We start from the raw sequence: 7,613 nt of genomic DNA on the forward strand, positions 1-7,613 counted from the left end.
ATTAAACAAACAGTGCATCACCATTGACAGCATTTTTTTTTTCAAATTCATTACTCGTGTTTCTTCATAATTTAAATTAAACAGTTATATTCATCACAATGTGCTTTAATTAATGTCGTTTTTCATCACACAACTTTGTTCGACCGAATTTTCTCTAACATCAAACTTTAAACAAGTTGTTGGAAAATGAAACATTCTGGAAAATGAACTTTGTGAGCTTCGTAAAAACGTTTTATATCGTCCGACCAAATATTTTAGTCCCTACGACATCTCGCTGAGATTAGTCATAGGGGGCCGCCATACTTGCTATACGAAACTAAAAGTCAATACAAGTATAATTTATAACGTAAAAAATTCGAATTCTATATTGATAAAACTTATTTTGATATAAAAAATTGTATTTTCAGTGAAAAATTATTCAGATAGGTTTGTAATTTTTTTTAAACAGAAATCTTGGAAATTCGAAACTAACGTATTTCTTAGCTCTACCGTACATTTTTGAATAGGCGCAAACTTGAAAACGCGCGAGACGTTGGAAGTGGGAATTTGTAGAGTGGTAGAATCAGTATTTGTGATCTATTATTTGCATAATTTTATTTCGATCGGGTTCAATATTCTGTTTATACTAATTATGATAGTCATGCGGTTTGCCTGGCGTTTTGGCTGTTAAGTTTGGTGATGTTGGCCTCCCTAAGGAGTAAGTTTTATATTGTTTTACTTGAATTTATATCTAACTTGATCATCTGTATCTAACAGTATTATGCAATATATTTTATCATGTTTAAATTCTGCAACTACAATGTTTTGTAAAACCGCGCATTTCCAGCATGCGATAGGCATAGGCCAGTTCAGCTCACATGTTCAAGTTACACATTTAATTTGTATGATTGCTTATGATTTTGATATTTTGTCAAATTCTTATTATGCTTTTGTAATTTGTAGTTTTTCACCCTCTCACAAGGTGTGTCCAATAAACAGTACAGTCACTGATCTTTGTCAACTTTTTAAGAAAATAACAGAATATGAAGAAGGAAGACTATATATAGGATCGATCTACTTCATAACTGGTGAGTGACAAAAAATGGAGGCAATCACTGAGTCAGAAATCTGTCTGTGAATGTTACTGTCTATTTGTAATATAACTACATGTAATTAAAGCACATTATGATAAATTAATATGTCTCTTTTTTTAATGCAATTTTTGTCTAACTTTGCTTTGAGTTTGGATCCAACCATATAACATACATTAACTAGTGCTAATTGTAACGGGGACCGTTACAGATGTTCCCCAAACGCTCCCCAACTCCTTTTTGGTGCCATATTCCCTGTAAGCTTCATTAAAGAAGACAAACTCTGTGCATTTTGACTTTAACAACGTTTTCTCAGAAGGATACCAATTATATTCAAATTTTAGCATTGCATCCGTGCGCATGTGAATGCATGTGCGTTATGATCATATCAACTTGTCTACACTATCTACATATTTTAATATACAATATATTAAAGCATTCAGTCCAAAAGTATGAAAAATCACTCTTTCAAGTGTATTTTTCATTTCACTCGTTCCAAATGCACGCACGTGCGTGCACGTGCATGATGACCATACCTTCTTGTAGGAGTCCCTTACATCTATCTATATTCTAAATCCCATCCTGTTTGGTTGAAAAACAAGGGAGTTATAGGCATTTCAAGTTTAAGCCAATCAGATTGCAGCACACGTGCATGCGCGTGATTTCATGATTTTTTTCTATATCATATTGTAGGATATCTTAATGCATGACAATGTTTTAAATTTCAAAGCATTTCGTCAAAAAACAAAGTAGATATAGCCATTTAAAATTTCAGCCAATCAGATTGCAGCACGCGGGCATGCGCATGCTTTCATGAAAATTCTTATATATCATGCTGTAGATCTTCATAATGTAGGTCTATGTTCAAAATTTCAAAGGATTATGACAAGAAACAAGAAAGATATTGAGACTTTAGTTTCAGCCAATCAGAGAGAAGCGCACGTGCATGCGCGTGAGATCTTACTTTTTTGACCATGTCATTTTGTCTATGCTTCTAATATATACTTATAAAATGAGTTTCAAAGCATTTCATCAATAATTTTAATAGTTACATCTGTATCAATTATATTGGACATTTCTCGTGTTGCACGTGCGAGCTCTTGCAAGCACATGTGCATGCACATGCTTTCATGAAAAATCTTATATTACAGGCTGTAGATCTCCCTAATGTATGACTATGTTCAAAATTTCAAATGATTTTATCAAAAAACAAAAAAAATATTGAGACTTTAGTTTCAGCCAATCAGAGCGAAGCACACGTGCATGCGCGTGCGATCTTGCTATTTTGGCCATGTCATCTTGTGCATACTACTAATATATCCTTACATTATAAGTTTCAAAACATTTCGTCACAAAATAGAGAAGTTACGGTTATATCCATTATATATTGGTCATTTTAAGTTTTGCACGTGCGCGCTCTTGCAAGCACGTGCACGCAAAATGACCTTGATTCCGCAAATCTACATAACATGCCTACTTACCCTAAAAAGGTTTCACCTAAGTCGGATGTGTAGTTTACAAGATCACTCGCGGACAAAATTTTCCCAGGAAGAAAAATAATAATAACTAGAAACGAGAAGATGAGATGTGATTTTGACTGAGATATTCGTTAAAAGAGAATGACATTAAGTTTTTCTTCATTAAATTTAAAGTTTCTGTTTTTTTATCCAATATTCTGAACATCTTTTGTTCAATATTGCTTATAAAAATACTCCCCCTTTTCGAGACGTAAAGCATAAAAAATATAGCATTTTGGCCCCTGGCGATCCCTTATTACATAACATATGATCAAAATATTATAACATATTGTTGCATATCGTTAAAATGAATATCTTTGCTTCTCAAAATGTATACTTATTACAAAATATGGATCATTAAAGAGTTAAAGACTTCTGGCCCCTCTGAGCCCCTAATTTGATGAGACGGCCCCTTTTTCTTGATGTCAAACGAAAGGTCTTGTGATTTCAAAGACTTTTTGTTATACACTTGTTTAGAGATTTCTTTTCGTTTAGGAGAAATGCTTAATATAAATATTTAGGGGCCACCCCTACAAGTCCTTAATGGGGCCTGTTTACCAAAATTCAAAGTATGCATATTGTTTAAAACATTATTCTGACCATCCTTTCTTCAATATTACTTATCAAAATTTTCCCCCTTTTCGAGATATCAAGCGTCATAGATTTGACATTCTGGCCCCTTGTGACCCCTAATTACGTAACATATGATCAAAATTTTATAATATATTGTTGCAAATCGTTAATATGAACATCTTGCTTCTTTAATGCATTACAAAATATTGATCATTAAAGAGTTAAAGATGAAAGACTTCTGGCCCCTCTCAGCCCCTAATTTGAGGAGTCGGCCCCTTTTTCTTGATGTCAAACGAAAGGTCTTGTGATTTCAAAGACTTTTTGTTCTACACCTATTCAGAGATTTCTTTTCGTTTAGGAGATATGCTTTATATAAATATTTAGGGGCCACTCCTACAAGTCCTTAATGGGGCCGTTTTACAAAAATTCAAAGTATGCATATTGTTTAGCACATTAATCTAGCCATCTTTTGTTCAATATTGCTTATCAAAATATTCACCCTTTTCGAGATATGAAGCGTCAAAGATTTGACATTCTGGCCCCTTGTGACCCCTAATTACGTAACATATGATCAAAATTGTATCATATATTGTTGCAAATCGTTAATATGAACATCTTTGCTTCTGTAATGCATCACAAAATATTGATCATTAAAGAGTTAAAGATGAAAGACTTCTGGCCCCTCTCAGCCCCTAATTTGAGGAGTCGGCCCCTTTTTCTTGATATCAAACGAAAGGTCTTGTGATTTCAAAGACTTTTTGTTCTACACCTATTCAGAGATTTCTTTTCGTTTAGGAGATATGCTTTATATAAATATTTAGGGGCCACTCCTTACAAAAATTCAAAATATGCATATTGTTTAGCACATTAATCTAGCCATCTTTTATTCAATATTGCTTATCAAAATATTCACTCTTTTCGAGATATGAAGCGTCAAAGATTTGACATTCTGGCCCCTTGTGACCCCTAATTACGTAACATATGATCAAAATTGTATCATATATTGTTGCAAATCGTTAATATGAACATCTTTGCTTCTGTAATGCATCACAAAATATTGATCATTAAAGAGTTAAAGATGAAAGACTTCTGGCCCCTCTCAGCCCCTAATTTGAGGAGTCGGCCCCTTTTTCTTGATATCAAACGAAAGGTCTTGTGATTTCAAAGACTTTTTGTTCTACACCTATTCAGAGATTTCTTTTCGTTTAGGAGATATGCTTTATATAAATATTTAGGGGCCACTCCTACAAGTCCTTAATGGGGCCGTTTTACAAAAATTCAAAGTATGCATATTGTTTAGCACATTAATCTAGCCATCTTTTGTTCAATATTGCTTATCAAAATATTCACCCTTTTCGAGATATGAAGCGTCAAAGATTTGACATTCTGGCCCCTTGTGACCCCTAATTACGTAACATATGATCAAAATTGTATCATATATTGTTGCAAATAGTTAAGATAAATACTTTTGCTTCTGTAATGTATAACAAAATATTGATCATTAGAGAGTTATAGATAAAAGACTTTCGGCCCCTCTGAGCCCCTAATTTTAGGGGTCAGCCCCATTTTTTTGACATCAAATGAAAGGCCTTGTGATTTTGCACATTTTTTCTTCAATATGCTTTAACAAATTATGAACGCGTATGAAGATATGAAACAAAATGTGTCAATTTTTGTGAGATATTTCTGAGACATTTTTTCGGGCCCTACCGAGCTCCGGCGCCTTTTGCGCTAGAAAGATTTGGAGACCCAATTACAACTCACCAAACCTTCCTTTACTTTCACTGAAAATCTTAAGTTGATATCTTTAGTCGTTTCGGAGGAGTTTCCTGGACAAGCCGACCCTCTGAAAATCAGAAAATCGACCATATCTCACGACCGGAAGTGAGATCATCAAAAAGAAAAAAAACCTATCAAGATCAATTGAATATCTTTCAGATCTCGGTAAGAATAATAATAATAATAATAATAATAATAATAATAGGAAAAAAAGAAACCGAAGAATAACAAGAAAGTTTGGTATAAATCGGACGAGCCATCTCTGAGAAATCGCTTGCACAAAATCGGTTGGAAGAAAAATAATAATAATAATAATAACTAGATGAGATCTCGTTGCGAGCAACGAGTGGGTCTTCCGTCCAATTCTTGATGAGATGAGATAAGATTTTGATTGCAATTTTTATTCTAAAATAATGATTTACCACAATCTGTAAAAAGACATTGAACATTTAAAGACTTAACAAAATTTTAAAAATCGGTGATTTTGCCCCTAACGGCCCCTAATTTTAGGAATCAGCCCTCTTTTTCATATCATCAAAAATCTAAAGATCTTAAGATTTTGAACATTTTTTGTTCAACAACTGTTCAAAAATACTTTTTCGTTTTTGAGCTATAAGCAAAAGAAATATTTAGGGGCCAACCCTTCAACTCCTTAATGGAGCCGTTAAGCAAAAAATGAAAGGTTGCATATTGTTAAAAACATTATTTTGAACAACTTTTGTTCAATATTGCTTATCAAAATATTTCTCCCTTTCGAGATATAAAGATATAAATATAAAGCATCAAAGATTTAGCATTCTGGCCCCTTGTGGCCCCTAATTATGTACCATACGACATAAAAATCATGATATATAGTTGTAAATGGTTGAGATAAACATCTTTGCTTCAGTAATGTATTACAAAATATAAACTGCTAAAGAGTTGTCGATTGAAGACTTTTGGCCCCTCTTGGCCCCTAATTCGAGTGCCCAGCCCCTTTTTTAGGATCTCATCTTAATAATCTTAAGATTTTGAACATTTTTGTTCAACAACTGTTCAGAAATTCTTTTTCGTTTTTGAGATATAAGCAAAAGAAATATTTAGGGGCCAACCCTTCAACTCCTTAATGGGGCCGTTTAGCAAAAAATGAAAGGTTGCATATTGTTCAGAACATTATTTTGAACATCTTTTGTGCAATATTGCTTATCAAAATATTTCTCCATTTCGAGATATAAAGCATCAAAGATTTAGCATTCTGGCCCCTTGTGGCCCCTAATTATGAACCATACGACATAAAAATCATAATATTTAGATGTAGATGGTTTAGATGAACATCTTTGCTTCAGTAATGTATTACAAAATATTAACTGATAAAGAGTTATCGATTGAAGATTTTTGGCCCCTCTTGGCCCCTAATTTGAGTGCCCAGCCCCTTTTTCAGGATCTCATCTTAAAGCTCTTAAGATTTTGAACATTTTGTGTTCAACAACTGTTCAGAAATTCCTTTTCGTTTTTGAGCTATTAGCAAAAGAAATATTTAGGGGCCAACCCTTCAACTCCTTAATGGGGCCGTTTAGCAAAAAATGAAAGGTTGCATATTGTTCAGAACATTATTTTGAACATCTTTTGTTCAATATTGCTTATCAAAATATTTCTCCTTTTCGAGATATAAAGCATCAAAGATTTAGCATTCTGGCCCCTTGTGGCCCCTAATTATGTACCATACGACATAAAAAAACATAATACATAGTTGTAGATTTTTTACATAAACATTTTTGCTTCAGTAATGTATTACAAAATATTAACTGATAAAGAGTTATCGATTGAAGACTTTTGGCCCCTCTTGGCCCCTAATTTGAGTGCCCAGCCCCTTTTTCAGGATCTCATCTTAAAGCTCTTAAGATTTTGAACATTTTGTGTTCAACAACTGTTTAGAAATTCCTTTTCGTTTTTGAGCTATTAGCAAAAGAAATATTTAGGGGCCAACCCTTCAACTCCTTAATGGGGCTGTTTAGCAAAAAATGAAAGGTTGCATATTGTTCAGAACATTATTTTGAACATCTTTTGTTCAATATTGCTTATCAAAATATTATTCCATTTCGAGATATAAAGCATCAAAGATTTAGCATTCTGGCCCCTTGTGGCCCCTAATTATGTACCATATGACATAAAAATTATTATATAAAGTTGTAAATGGTTGAGATTAACATTTTTGCTTCAGTAATGTATAACAAAATATTGACTTTAAAAGAGTTATTGAATAAAAACTGTTGGCCCCTTTCAGCCCTTAATTTGATGAGTCAGCACATTTTTCTTGATATCATATTAAAGATCTTGATATTTTGCACAAATGTTGTTCAGTATGTTTTAACAAAATATTTATATTTTAAAAGATATGATACAAAATGTCTCAAAAAACCACTCATAAAACGTGTCCTAAATTTTGACCCCTACCGAGCTTCCATACTAGGCACTTCCGGAAAATATCCTGACCCAGGTGCAATATGGCAACATGTCCTCTATCATCACTAAAAATTTCAGCTTTCTAGCTTGAGCCGTTTTTGAGTTCCATCACAGACAAGGAGGTCCTCCAAATTTTGATCAAAGGGCGATAACTCCCGACCGGAAGTGAATTTCCAAAAAATAATTTGCCGGAATTAACTTCAGATGACAACGCATCTACCGTGAAAATTTG

The 7,613-nt window shown here is 33.4% G+C and overlaps 1 long non-coding RNA gene across 1 annotated transcript; it reads left to right on the forward strand.

The window, feature by feature from the left end:
* The first annotated feature begins 639 nt into the window (after positions 1-639).
* Positions 640-1,068, forward strand: LOC134264883 (uncharacterized). Its single transcript, XR_009991641.1, has 2 exons — positions 640-697; positions 943-1,068. It is a non-coding gene; the product is annotated as an uncharacterized LOC134264883 (long non-coding RNA).
* Positions 1,069-7,613: the final 6,545 nt, after the last annotated feature.

The sequence above is a fragment of the Saccostrea cucullata genome, unplaced genomic scaffold, assembly GCF_032062105.1.
Source record: "Saccostrea cucullata isolate Sc308-1 unplaced genomic scaffold, CSIRO_AGI_Scuc_v1 ctg3166, whole genome shotgun sequence".
NCBI classification, from domain to species: Eukaryota; Metazoa; Mollusca; class Bivalvia; order Ostreida; family Ostreidae; genus Saccostrea; species Saccostrea cuccullata.